Below are 14,804 nucleotides of genomic sequence, written 5' to 3' on the forward strand. Positions count from 1 at the left end.
TCTCCGGGGCTGTTCTTTTAATATAAAATGGGGAGAAAAATGAGTTTTTATAAGGATTGCTTTCCATTTCTGTTCTAAAGTAAGATTTCTACAAAACTTCAAATAACAAACAAGTGAATTTTCCGTGTTGCCAACTTAGATCATTGTTTTCGACTGGTCTTCCCGGGAACACTCAGAAACAGTTTCTGTGTCCTACTTGTCTCATATATGTGGGTGTAGCTACTTCACATATGTTGAATCAGAGAATTTAAAAACCGACAAGGCTCCCAGAAACAACGCTCTGATTGAAGTGGGAGCTCAAAGAGATTGGAAATTGTACTAGTGAACATGCATTGGGCACTTGCTATCAGTCATACGCCCACGTAGTGGGAGGTATCACCCTTGGAACTATTGATATCGGAGTCCAGATGGTTCTTTGTTGGGGAGGGGGCTGTCCTCTGTTCAATTAGGGTGTTCGGTAGCATCCCTGGCTTCTACCCACTGGATGCTGGTTGTATCCCCCCTCAGTCATGACAACCAAAATCATCTCTAGACGTGGCCACCTGTCTGCTTGATGACCTTTGCGAACCAGTGCCATCCAACCCTTTTAAAAATCCCCAACGACAAAGGAGACGTTACGATGGCCATCTTAGAGATGTTAAGTGCGTGCTTCTAGATGACAAGCAAGTTAAGTGCCAGAACCAGGGTTTAAATCCAGATTCCCCACAACTCCATGGGGTAGTAACTGCCCACGAGAGAACATTTACCCATGTCAGGCACGGCACGAAGCTCTTTACTCGTACAAATAGTCCCGACTTAGCACGGTGCGGCTTAACTATTTTTTGACTTTGCAATGGTGTGAAAGTGAGATGCGTTCAGTGGAAACTGTACTCAGAGTTTTGAATTTGGCTCTTTGCCCAGGGTAGGGACACGCTATAGGATCCTGTCTCGTGATCCTCAGTCCCCGGTCAGTCACGCGATCAGGAGGGTAAACAGCCAAGGAGCAGACGACCCTTTTGTCTGTTGACCGTGACCATTCTGTTTCTCACTTTCGGTGCTATATTCAATACATGACGTATGATATTTAACACTTGCGTGTGAAATAGGCTTTGTGCTAGATGATTTTGCCCACCGGTAGGCTAATGCATGCATTCTAAGCAACGCGTAAGGTGGGGATGAGGCTAAGCTCTGCTGCTCAAGGAATGCATTTTCGACCTCATGAAATGATACGTTCAGCTTATGATGGGCTTATCCAGATGTCACCCCATCAGAAGCTGAGGGGGATCTCTCCATCCTTGTTGATGCAGATATTGATGGGAAGAAGTAGATGAATGTAGGATTCCTGTCTGTCATAGGAGCAGGCTAGGCTCGGCAAGTTTGTACAACTTGGTCCAGTACTGGAATAAAGCACGGTTTGACGTCACAGTGCACACTCTTGACCTTCTGCGGGAGCTTCTGTTCTAGGACACGTGTTGCCAAGGCGGGGGTGGGGGAATGGACAAAATATGATTTTAAAAAGTTTTTTTTAGAATTTATTTATTTATTTGAGGGAGGGAGAGAGAGAGAGAAAGACAATGGGGGAGGGGCAGAAGAAGAAGGAGAGAATCTCAAGCAGACTCTGCCCCCTCCTGCTGAGCCCCCAGTGGGGGCTCGATCTCATGACCCTGAGATCATGACCTGAGCCAAAACCAAGAGTGGAATGCTTAACCAACTGAGCCGCCCAGGCACCCTGAGAAAATATGATTTTAAAAGTAAGGCTTGCTGGGGCATCTGGGTGGCTCGGTCGTTAAGCATCTGCCTTTGGCTCAGGTCGTGGTCCCAGGGTCATGGGATCGAGCCCTGCATCAGGCTCCTTGCTCAGCAGGAAGCCTGCTTCCCCCTCCCTGCCCCCCGACCCCCCGCTTGTGTTCCCTCTCTCGCTGTGTCTCTCTCTGTCAAATAAATAAAAAATAAATAAGTAAAATAAAAGCAAGGCTTGCTGTAATTAAACTCACTGATCGTCCATTCTTTCATTCATTCATTCATGCATGCATACGTCATATATGCCCCAACCCTGGGGTAGCTGTATAGCATAGTTCTAAAGAGCAGTGTCTCAAATCCTTCTCCACCAATTTCTAACTCTATGGCCTCAGGCATTTCGCTAAAGTTCTCTGAGCGGCAAACCTCAATTTCCTCATCTGTAAAATTAGGGTAAGTGCTTACTTTTTAGGATTATTACAGACAGAGAATGAAGCAATGTGTGGAAAATGCAGAGCATGGCATGATGGATATAATTTTTTAATAAACATTATTATTGTTGTTACTTCCCAGAAGGGATTGAGCTGGCAAAGGTCTACATGTGTGCAGGGTTGAATAATATGAAAACAGCTAAAGAAAAATCATCACGCAAGGGAAAGGCATTGGAAATGCCAAAGCAGTCCTGAAGCAATCTAATATAATAGCATTTACCTGCTGTTGTATAACTTAGGTTTGGGGGAAAAAAAAACCCCACATTAACCCAAGTTTGGCATTAAAATTACAAAAAAAAAAAAAGATTTTGACTTCGTGTTAGCAAATGCAATGAGATATTCTTATAACACAATTCCACTCTAAAGAAACAAAAATAATTCTATAATTTTCTAAATATCTTATCATCGTTTTGCCTGTTTCTAGTTTGAGAATTTGGGGGTGAAAAAGAAAACAAACTTCTGTTGCTAGGAACATTTCAATAAATGAAGATATTCTCTGCCCACATAGATGCCCCCTGAACCAGTTCTCCTATTCTCCCCCAAACCAAATTACACACAGATGTATGGTTATGTCTGAGGATGTTTATTAAACCTAGTCATTTCAGTTCTGAATTTAGTTACAGATTCAAGACACCAAATGGGAGGGAAGAAGGGATTGGAGAAGTAATGTAAGTGATTTCTCCCAAGGAACCTGTGCTCTATCTCCTTTGAATCTAATTGTCTGCCTTATTTTATTTTATCCTTATGTAAACTGGTTGGATGTTCTAAAAATCATATGAGAAGTCCAAGTCTAATATCTAGGGGTGAGGATTTCACACTGGAAGTCTTGTGGTCGTTAGTCTTTCTCGAGTTACCCCTAACTAAAATCCATGGAACTAGCTCATTTATCCACCCTGGATCTTTCTGTTTCCAACTTGGGAGATTAAATTTAAAAGGATAATACATTTAAAACACACACACACACACACACACACACACACACGCTAGAGTCCATGTTGGAATAACCAGATTAATCTTTCTGAGGTGTAACCGGGTTAATTTGTCTGGGAAGACAGCAAACATAGTGGTTAACTGTGGGGACCTTCAGAGTCTGAAAAGACCGACTTCAGATCCTAGTTCTGCTACTTAATTGCTTTGACAGGCCAGGTCGGTAATGTCCTCCAAGGAGTCTTACCACCTGGTGTTCATGTCCCTGTGTAACCCTCTTCCTCTGGGTATGGACTGGTCTGGTGACTCGCTTCCAACCAACAGAATATTGCCAAAGTGACAGGATGCCACTTCTCCGATGAGGCAATGAACTATGAGTTCTGTGTCACCAGAAGATTCTCTCCTTTACTGGCTTTGATATTGTGAGCTGCTGTGTTGGAAAGGACATGTGCCAAAGGACTGAGGGCAGCCCCAGCAGGGAACTGAGGCCCTCAGACCAACAAGGAACCATGTAAGAGCTTGGCAGCAGGCCTTCCCCAGTCTAGTCTTGAGATGCTAGTCCTGCTGGCACCTGGTGGCAGTCTGTGACAGCCCACGTGCAGAGTTCCTTGCCAAGCCGTGCTCAGACTTCTGACCCTCAGCCAATGTTAAATAATATATAGTTGTTTTTTTAAGCTGCTAAGCATGGGGTAATTTGTTATGTAGCCATAGATAACTAATATGGGGCTGTACCATCTTGGGTTAGCTACTAAACCTTTCTGAGCCCAAGACCCTCGACTGTAAATCGGGGATGCCAATATCTATTTCTCAGGTTGGCTGTGAAGATTCCATCGGCTAAATGTTTAATATTATAGCTGGTAGCTTGTGAGCTTACTTTAAAATTTACTTTTATTTTATTGACAACATTTTATTTTTTAAAAAAGATTTTATTTATTTATTTAGAGAGAGAGAGAGACAGAATGTGAGTGGGGGGAGGAACAGAAGGAGAGGGAGAGAGAGAATCTCAAGGGACTCCGTGCTGAGCACAGAGCCCGACAGGGGTCTTGATCTCATGACCCTGAGATCTTGACCTGGGCTGACATTCAGAGTCGGATGCTCAACCGACTGAGCCACCCAGGCGCCCCTATGGATAACATTTTACATTCACCATGCACACCAGTCTCGGAAATTAATTAATGCAATGTACAGGAGATTAAAATAGATAAGCCAATTTTTTTCATAGAAATCACACGTCAAGAAATTCTGTTACAGTTGACATGGAAGAAAGCATCGTTCAGATTTCTTCCTCCTGAATCTTGGGCAGTGAGGGGTGGGGGAGGCAGTTGGGTATCCATATGCCAGAGGAAAGAAGACCCCAAAGGAAGAAAACCGGAAACAAAAGTTCCACTGAAAAATCTAACAAAGATGAGTGCATACATACTTAATATGAGTGAAATGATCTACCCATGGTTTTGTCTGGCAATTGTCAGGGAAGCTGGGGAGTCTCGTACAGAGGCACTCTGAGAAACCCCATCAACGTTTCACATGTATATACTCTTTCGTCTAATGGCTCCATTAGACTAGATTTATTCTGAAGAAATTATCGGAGAAGTGTACCAATATCGTTGCAGCATTGCTTATAAATATTACGTTGAAACCTAAAAAATTGCTGATATTTAACCATTTTGATGTGCGAAAACAGCAATTTCACATAGTTCTATTGAGAAGGAGAGAACGAAACCACCCCAGAATAGAACCCAAATGGAATTGTGGAACAATGGAGTTTTACACACACACAAACACACACTCTCTGTGTATGAATGGCGTCAGCATAGTGAGTGAAGAAAGCAGCTTACAAAACAGCAGATCCCCCCGTGAACCCCCCCTGAGTATTTTCATGGAGCTCTGAGGGTAGTGAACAAGGCTCAGAAACAAGCATACGAATGCTAATATTTTGTGCCCTCGTTCCCCCATCAACCATGTTTCCTGGTGGAGGGACTTCCTGACTCTTCTCCATCCGAACCCTTATAACAGGCCAGGGGAGGAGGGAGGACTCCTCTGATTGGTCACTTGTCAAGGATGAACTGGGCATGCACACTGGGCACTTCGTCTTCCTGGGTCAGCCTGGTTCCAGAGCTGGTCTCCTGTTATCTGCTCCCCACTAAGCCAGGCAAGTTTAGGGGAGCCGGTTCTGCAGGGAGATGCTGATCGTTGCCGAGCTGAGCAATGACTGGACGAGCGAGCACATCTCATTCAGAAGCAGAAAGCATTAGAAAGCCCACTTGGTTACCTACATCAGCCGTGTCTTCCAGATTTGCTTTCATCAGTGAGAAGAGATCGATTGATCTCCTTATATATCCAATAAAATATCCTTACATAGCTAACAAAGAAGATATTTCTTGGACCCTCCCCCCACCCCCGCAAATCCCTAATACACACCGTTCCCATAAGCCTTATAAAGTCGAGCTGTATCTACATCAGTATTAATATCTGTATATCTAAAACTGTTTGCTATAGGGATGTCTAGGAAGGATCGCAGTACAGAAACTCTCATCTTCTCTTCATTGCTTTGCCGTTTTGTAAAGACCATAGCTCTGTTAGGTAGCTGGACTTTTCCTGGGAAATTAAAGAGGGGCCTTAAATCTCACAGCTTACCATCTCCGTCTTCCATAACACTGGACTATCCAGGGAACAGACAAAAACGTGTGAACAGAACAGCAGCCAAAAAGGGTCATCATAGGAGAAAAAATTCCCTCAATTTCCACTTGTTCAAAAACTAATTCATTATCTTCCCACTGCCCTCAAAATTGGCTCTCGCCTCCAACTAACCTGCTTTTGAAAGCAGAATCACTTTTTTTCCTATTTGCTCAGGCTAGAAACCCAAACCTTTGATTTCTGCCTTAGAGTCCCTGTGTTCCACCTGTCGCTGGGTTCTTTCTTTCACAGCATCTCTGTCCTACATTTTTTTTCCTTTTCCATTCTGACTGCCAGAACTTTCTGCCTAGCCATTTCCAATTTATAGGGCTCTCTTCACATCCAGTTCCTTCCAACCAAAACCACAGTCTGCCCGTCTGTCTTAAAGCAACTGGTCTGCCTCAGGTTCAAGGTTTTCCCCAATTTGCTTCTACCTGACCAGTCTTTCTCCAAACTGCCCTTTCCACAGATGTATCCCCTCCCTTCCCTTCCTCTCCTCCCATGGTTCGTAACCCACGCTCACCTCTAGGGGGAGCCCAAGACCCTCCTCCCTCACCTCCCATTGATTTTGTTGCCCAAAGCCAATAAGGCCACCTTAAAGGGTGAAGCTTTAAGCTTTAGCACAAAATCAGAATTGAATTCTGATTCCTCCTCCTCTTAGAAGCATCCTGGCCAGCTTCAACCACTATGAATACTGACAATATGGACAGTCATGACAGATACCAGGTCTTGGAGAGCCAGTCCCATAACAGTTGGGGTGTTTTTCCTGCAGTGTCTCATTTAATCCTCCCCCAAACTCTATGAAGTATTCCATTTTCAAAATGAGGACACTGTGGCTCAGTGGGTCCTAGGGGACTTGCCTGAGGTCAGATGGCAAGTCAGTGATGGAGCTGAGTTGCTAATCAGGTCTGTCTCCTCCTGGGCTCAAGCTCTCAATCTGCACACGGTGCTTCCTACAGCCCTTGGGATAGATGATGGTGACTGGGCCCATGTCTAACTTCTCTGCGTCTTTCCTACTTCCTCTGTCTTCTCATTGCAAATGGCAGTAGTGCAGATCTGTATTCGTTTTCTAGGGCTGCCATAACAAATTACTACCAACTGGGTAGCTTAAAACAACAGAAATAGAGGGGCATCTGTGTGGCTCAGTTGGTTGGGCATCTGACTCTTGATTTATTCGAGAGAGAGAGAGTGTGAGCATGAGCTCGGCGGCGGGGTGGGGGGTGTCAGAAGGACAAGCAGATTCCCCACTGCATGCAGAGCCCAACATGGGGCTCGATCCCAGGACCCCAAGATCATGACCGGAGCCAAAATCAAGAGTCGGACACTTAACCGGCTGAGCCACCCAGGCTTCCCCCCGGGACACTTTTAAGACAAATTCTCAGGCTTCAACCAAGACTTATCCAATCAGACACTCCAGGGCAAGTCTGGGAATGTGTGCTTAAAAAGCCCCCCAGGGGATCAACTGTCAGATTCAGACTCCTGTATAGTCAGTGGGAAACAGAGCATTGTTACGACAGACATTAGCAGGATTCCATTCACTCCAACGGTGCCCAGTGCCCGGCAGGATAAAGGCGGAAAAACAAAATGAGAGCAGAGGAAGGGACAGGTGTCGACAGCGTTTTCCGACGACTTTCCATTTGGTCCTGAGCCTCCAAGGGCAGAAATGTTATCCAGACAGGGCCAGGAACCACCTTGCAGTGACATTGCGTGGACACATTATAAATTTAAAAAAAACACCAGGAGGAGAGGCAGAGGTTGAAATAGGTAGAACTGTGTTGTTGCCGTCATCACTCCCTGCCAACCAACCCAATACGAAGACACATGGATCAATAACAGAATTTGAAATCTGCCTTCAGGACTGTCAACGTTCGTAAGTTTAATTGAGAAGCAAGTTTGATTCAATTCAACACGTATCGGTCGAAGGCTTCCTGTGTGTTCGGTCCTGTTCTGGATACTTGGTTTATCCCACTGGAGATACATACGTGCCTTGGGGAGTTTACAGCTCTGTGTTGGTTCCCAGTCCTCTTGCGAGCTTCCTGGGTGTCATCTGAAACTGGCCGCTGTTCTCAGAGGGCAGGGAGAGATGGAAAAATAAAGCAGGCCAGTCCAGGTTGGTATGTGGAAATTTTCATCACCAGAGGGAACTTACGTTGAAGACTTGTTTTGGAAGGCAAGATGAGTGGGTCCCTGCACCCACTTGCCAAATCTTGAGGGTTTATAAACAGGCCCTAACTGGGGTCACGTATACAGTGCAGGTGTTCTTAACACCGCATCACTCTCTCAAGGCCGTGCTCTTGGAGCAGCCTCTGAGAGCAGGAAAGGCAAGCAGAACCCGCGTTCCAAGGACGGGGAGCAAGAGAGAAGCCTCCAAGAGCCCGGGTCTAGCTCATGGGTCAACTAGCAGTCACATCGTTTTGATGACATCCACCAATAATGCAAGGACATCAGATTGTATGCACACTATATCATTGAGTTGCAAGGTTTAGAGCTTTCAGGAGAACAGGAATTCTTTTTTTTTTTTTTTAAGATTGTATTTATTTATTTGAGAGAGAGAGGGATTTAGATAATGAGCGGGAGGAGGGGCACAGGGAGAGGGAGACTCGTCGCAGGGCAGGGAGCCTAATGCAAGACTCCATCCCGGGACTTTGGACCATAACGTGAGCCAAAGGCAGATGCTTAACCCACTGAACCATTCAGACGCCCGGGAGAATGCCAATTCTTGTTGAGAAAGGGAAAAAAGGATCTTTCATGGCACCGAGTAATTGTGAAATATTTAAATGGTTCAGGAGGCTGAGTTCATGATACAGTTGAATAAAATGAAGATTGGAAAGGAAGAGTAAGCTCCTACCATCAGGCCAGAAGATTATTTACCAGGGATGTGAAGCAATGTAGGGGAGATTAAAAAAAAAGAAAAGAAAAGAAAATGGAGGAACAAAAGCTTAAATGAGGAAATTAAATTCAAGAGTTTGGGTAAATAAAACTGGAGTAATTAGTATTAGCTGCTTCAAAGGCCAAGAACGTTATTATAGTAGTTTGGGACACTTCTGGCTGTTCGTGTCCTGCATGCCCATCACGGCAGGTGGGCAGAAAAAAACACAAGGAATGGGGTAGAGTTCATTGGCTTAGAGTTCCTCCTGAAGGTTCTGAAGCAGTGCTGTCCGTGAGAAATTTCTACAACGATGGAAAAGCTCCTAGCCCTAGCCAGATACAATGCCCTCTTCAATGTGAATCCCAAGACAACACATGACTTTTTTTCTTGTAAGGTTGCTGGGACAGGGGCACTTGGGTGGCTCAGGGGGTTAAAGCCTCTGCCTTCAGCTCAGGTCATGATCTCAGGGTCCTGGGATCGAGCCCCGCATCGGGCTCTCTGCTCAGCAGGAAGCCTGCTTCCTCCTCTCTCTCTGCCTGCTTCTCTGCCTACTTGTGATCTCTGTCTGTCTAATAAATAAATAAAATCTTTAAAAAAAAAAAGGATGCTGGAACATACTTTATCAGAAATTTAGATTGAACGGCGTGTCCTGCTCGCATGTGACTACTGAACACTTGAAATGTGCCTCATGTACCTGCAGAACTGTCATGGAAATGTTATTTAATTTTGATTAATGGACATAGTTGTGTGTGGCTAGTGGCTACCATAATGGCCAGCTCGATTTGAAGAAATAGGGTACATGAGAGGACCTTTGCCAGCATGAGATTTTCCTGGGGATGGCATTTGCACTCAAATTCCTCATTCTGGGTTCTACATGTCAGGAAGTCCCACCTCTGTGTCCAGGAAGCACCCCCAAGGGTCCTGCCATGCTGGAAAATCTTCAGGAGTGTTATCTGAGAGAGTAATGACCATAATAAGAACAAACTATTTATTGAGCAATTATTATGTGCCGTGAGACATACTTTAAATATGCTATGCCCCCAATTCCTGCCAACAACTCTGCAGGTGAACATGATTACATTCACTGCACAGGTGAGGAACACATACGTGGCTCAGAGAGGTTAAGTGACTTGCTTAAGTTCACAGAGCCGCTAAGTAGAATGAGCTTACATTCAGGTTAAGCGACTAAACAGTAAAAGATTGCATCCAATGAGAATACATTCTCAAAGGCTGAAGAGACTCGTCAAGGCAAATGGTAGGCAGCGAGGAGGATTGGCACTAAATGGACATGGAAATTGACCATGATGCGGGAAGATGATGGAGAGAGGGGTGTAGGCTTTGGTATTTCGGTAAACGGTGAGATGACTCTGGGCATGTTACGTGGCTTCCTTGAACTTCCATTGTCTCATTTTTAAAATGAGGTGAAACTTTATTTTGTTTGAGGGATAATAGCAGAGATTATGTGTAAAGACCTGGCAGGCACTCATAAATGATCAGTATACATGGTAACATAGAAAACAGTTACATTTTCTTTCTGATAATGAAAACGTGATCTACGAGCTATGCGGCTCACCCCAGAGAGTTGCAATGATGTCTAAAAGGACTCAAGGACATGACTTAATTCTTATGCTGGAGAACACAGGTACACATGCAACATTTCAGAAATTCTCTAATACCTTGAAAAGGGAGAGAAATTGTGCAAGTTCTGTTATTACCAAGCCTGGGACAATCGTGAGGTCAATAAATTAAAAACAACAACACCACACTGGCTTTGGGGGGGGGGGTCTGAAGGACACGTGGTATGTCGGTCGACCAGGTCCAGGCTATTTATTCTCAGTTTTAAAAAAATGATCAGGTGTGTAAAATTGACATCCTCATGGATTGCCCTGCACCTCGATCGCATTTCTTAGTCTATCATTCCTGAGTCCTGCCTGAAGAAGTGCAGGTCAGGAGTGGGTAAAGGTGAGGGGTACCTGGTGCTCACGTTGCTGAGTAATTATATTGTGTCTCATATTTCCACGTATCTCAAATGTGCTGCACTAGGATACTCTCCATCCTTCCAGAATGATGATACCAGCCTGAATTAAAGCCTCAGTCTGGGACTTTAACACTTCCCAAAAGACCTCTGACAATCTGTGTGAGTCAGGGTTCTCCAGAGGAACAGAAGCAAAAATGTGTAGATGTAGAGAAAGAGATTTATTTTAAGTCATTGGCTCACACAGTTATGGGAGCTGGCAAGTCCAAAATCTGGAAGGTGAGCCAGCAGGCTGGAGAACTAGGAAGAACCAGTGCTGCAGTTGAAACCCAAAGGCCATCTGCTGGCTGAATACCCTCATGCTTGAGGAATCACTCTTTTGTTCTATTCAGGTCTTCAACTGATTTGATGAGGCCCACCCACATTGCAGAGGCCCATGGGCTCTCTTCAAAGTCCACCAATCTAAAGAACACTCTCACAGAAACACACAGGAATAATGTTTGACCAAATATCTTGACACCGGGGGCCAGCCAATCGGACATAAAACTTTGCATCACACAGTCCAACCAGGAATGACTACATCAAGCCCAGGCACTTTCCTCCAAATGAGGCATTGAGCCCTTATGCCAAGCCTACTGGCTTAAATCTGTAAACCAACCTGTCTCTTAATCCTAACAAACTTTGTCATTTGGTTTCCCAAACCTGGGCAAACAAGAAACACGAGAAGGAGGTAGAGTGAAGACTTGCCACAGGCACATTCTAGAAACAGGGAGAAGCCAAAGCGCACAGCCTGACAGTGAGGAGCTGATGGAAGATCTCTAAAAAGTAGATGGAAGAACGATAAAAGTGCATCGGCACAGGGCCTTTGAGTGTTAAGACAAATTGTTCTACTTGCTTCATGGAGTGAGGCTACAATAGAGCCTAGAGTAGCAACTGATACTCTTCATTATACCTGGGTCTCTAAGTAACAACACATTTGGACTAGCTGTTACAAGGGGTAGGATGGAAGGAAAAAGGCCGTTGTTTTTTTTTTTTAAATATTTTATTTATTTATTTGACAGAGAGAGAGAGAGATCACAAGTAGGCAGAGAGGCAGGCAGAGAGAGGGGGAAAGCAGGCTCCCCACTGAGCAGGGAGCCCGATGCAGGGCTTGATCCCAGGACCCTGGCACCATGACCTGAGCTGAAGGCAGAGGTTTAACCCACTGAGCCACCCAGGTGCCCCAGGGCCGTTTTTAAAGGGTGGGGAGGAGGCATGGTAGTCACTGGCTGATATGCTCTCCCTCCTCTCACTCCCAACCCTCACCTGTGCATGGGGAATACAGTGGATTCTCTACTGGCTCTTTAAAAAAATTAGCCATTCCCCCTGTCTCAGGATAATTGGGGCATCTAGATCTCATTTTAAGAGAACTATGCTCTTCATCCCCAGACAGGTGGTTTGAGTAATATGGATAGCACTTCTTCTCCAGGGGTGGCCCTTCTAGCTTCAGCCAGTCTAAACATGCCATTTATCTTCTGACCTTGCTTTAAGAAGGAACACATATTCAAACTGGCATTGTAGTGATGCAAATGGATGTTTGAGAAAAAGAGACTTTTTTCCCCCTTTTCCTCTCTAGTGGTATCTCATGAGGGTGTGGTCTAGAACAATTGTAGCCATTCTGCTCCTGTGAAGGGGGAGCCTGGAGCTTTCAAGTGGTGGAAGGGAGTCCTCTACATGGAGACTGAAGGTAAAGCCAAAATTAGGCAGAGAGGATAAATGGAGAAAGTTGGATTCTTATAACATCCTATGAGCAGCTTGATCAAACCTTACCTGAAGCTGATAGGGTTTTTAATTTATATACGCCAATGGATTCCTTTTTTGATTGAGCCAATTTGAACCGATTTTGAGTTATTTACTAGTACATGATACCTGACCGGTAGAACACCTAGTCTTGAAAAAAGAGAATTTTGACTAGAAAAGAATGAGTTGAAGGGATAATCTGACAATAATCATAACAATATTGACTCAGAAAAAAATGTACCAGGCATCTCGTATGTTCCAGAAACTGCCCAGAGCTTCCCTGAGGTCTCACAAAAGCAAAAGAGGTTGGTGCTATGATTATCTCATTTTAAATGAAGATGTTAAAGCTCAGAAAGATTACGTGACTTGCTCAAGGTTTGCACAGAAGGGAAATGGACTGAACAGGCCCAGCAGAGCATGTCCTACTGCCTAAGAATATGCTCTTCTCATGCTGCCAGGCAGACCCAGGCAGACAGCTGCACAAAAGAGCTGGAAGAGCACGGTCAGAGGAGAATGGAACCACCAATCTGTACAGGGATTGGGGAAGATGGGACAGGCAATGAGGCTACGAGGCTGCTGAGACCCAGTGGTGGACAGGTCGGTTCCCGCCATTATTATCATTCAGTGATTCCTATGTAGTTCTGAAGTTACTCATCATTATTACCCACAGAGCTATGCCCAACCACTGCCCAGGTTCAAATCAGGGTGATATTGTCAAGATAGTCATAATCCATTTATCCATGCAGCAGCCACAGGGGTGTCTATGGCTTAAGCACACTGCCTGGTGAGCAAGACAGTCAAGGCAGCCACCCCCGTGGACCTTAACAGTCGGGAAAGACATCAGGAAATAAATAATGACACCTGAAACAAACACATACACCTGTAAATAATGACCGGGTGTGGTGATAGCACCAACTGTGCAAAGGGCTACCCATAAGAGACAAGAACAGAGTGTTATAAAAAGAACGAGGATACCTGGTTTAGATAGGAAGAGTGTGTCCAAGTGTGGGGGGTAAAGCATCTCCGTGGAAATGTGATTAAGCAGAGGCTTTGATGTTTAAATGGGCACACGCATCCTAAACAGAAAGAACCACTTGTGCAAAAAGGGAACTTGATTTGCATGCTTAAGGAATCGAAAGAGGACAGTTAGTGGGTGAGAGGTGTGTGTGGGGGGTGTCTTGCAGAGTCTTGAGGGCCCCACTGGCACTTTTAATTCTTACTTTGTCTATCCCTCTTCAATGTTTCCTGAGAATCCTCCCCTGGGCCAGATAATATGCAGGAAATAGGGATATGGTGATTAATAGTGATGATGATAATAATGCCTAATGCTCATTGAGGACTGACCATTCGTTATTAGAACTCTCTTTTTTTTTTAAGATTTTATTTATTTATTTGACAGACAGAGATCACAAGTAGGCAGAGAGGCAGGCAGAGAGAGAGGGGGGAAGCAGGCTCCCTGCCGAGCAGAGAGCCCGATGCGGGGCTCGATCCCAGGACCCTGGGATCGTGACCGAGCCGAAGGCAGAGGCTTTAACCCACTGAGCCACCCAGGTGCCCCCGTTATTAGAACTCTTGTCCAAGGGGCGCCTGGGTGGCTCAGTGGGTTAAAGCCTCTGCCTTCGGCTCAGGTCATGGTCCCAGGGTCCTGGGATCGAGCCCCGCATCGGGCTCTCCGCTCAGCAGGGAGCCTGCTTCCCTTCCTCTCTCTCTGCCTGCCTCTCTGCCTAATTGTGATCTCTGTCTGTCAAATAAATAAATAAAATCTTTAAAAAAAAAAAAAAAGAACTCTTGTCCAAGATTGGAGGCAGAGTCTCCTGGATGTAGGCAGCTAGTTGAGAATTTCCCAAACTTGGCTGATCAAAAGAACTCCTTAAGGAGTTAAAAGCAGACCCTTCTCCTGGAGATTTGGATTCAATAGGTGCAACTCCTCCTGGAATTTGTGTTTTTAACAACTTTGACAAACACTGGCCTAAAGCAGTGTAGCACAATGGCTTTATTTTTTATTTTTATTATTTTTTTTCCTTTTTCCTGGACAGATCCCAGTTTGGTTCAGAGGCAACTTCACTCCTTGGCAGTCGCCTTGTGCAAACGGCTCCACGTCTCTGAGCATCATCAGTCTCCCCTTCTGACAAATGCGGCCATGACAGCACCATCTCCTGGCGCTGGGATGCAGATTAGGTGAGCTAAGATCCCTCGTGAACGATGACGATGACGACACTAACAGGATGATGATGAAATGCCACGTCATCAGTTGTCCTTGATCATGGTTGATGGCTTGGAGGACTGTCCTGAGGCAAGACCCAGTTCTTCTGACCTCAAGCGAGGGTTGTCGGATGACATACAGGAGCCCTGTGACACTGGAATTTCAGATAAC

The sequence above is a fragment of the Martes martes genome, assembly GCF_963455335.1.
Source record: "Martes martes genome assembly, chromosome: 18".
Classification (NCBI taxonomy): domain Eukaryota; kingdom Metazoa; phylum Chordata; class Mammalia; order Carnivora; family Mustelidae; genus Martes; species Martes martes.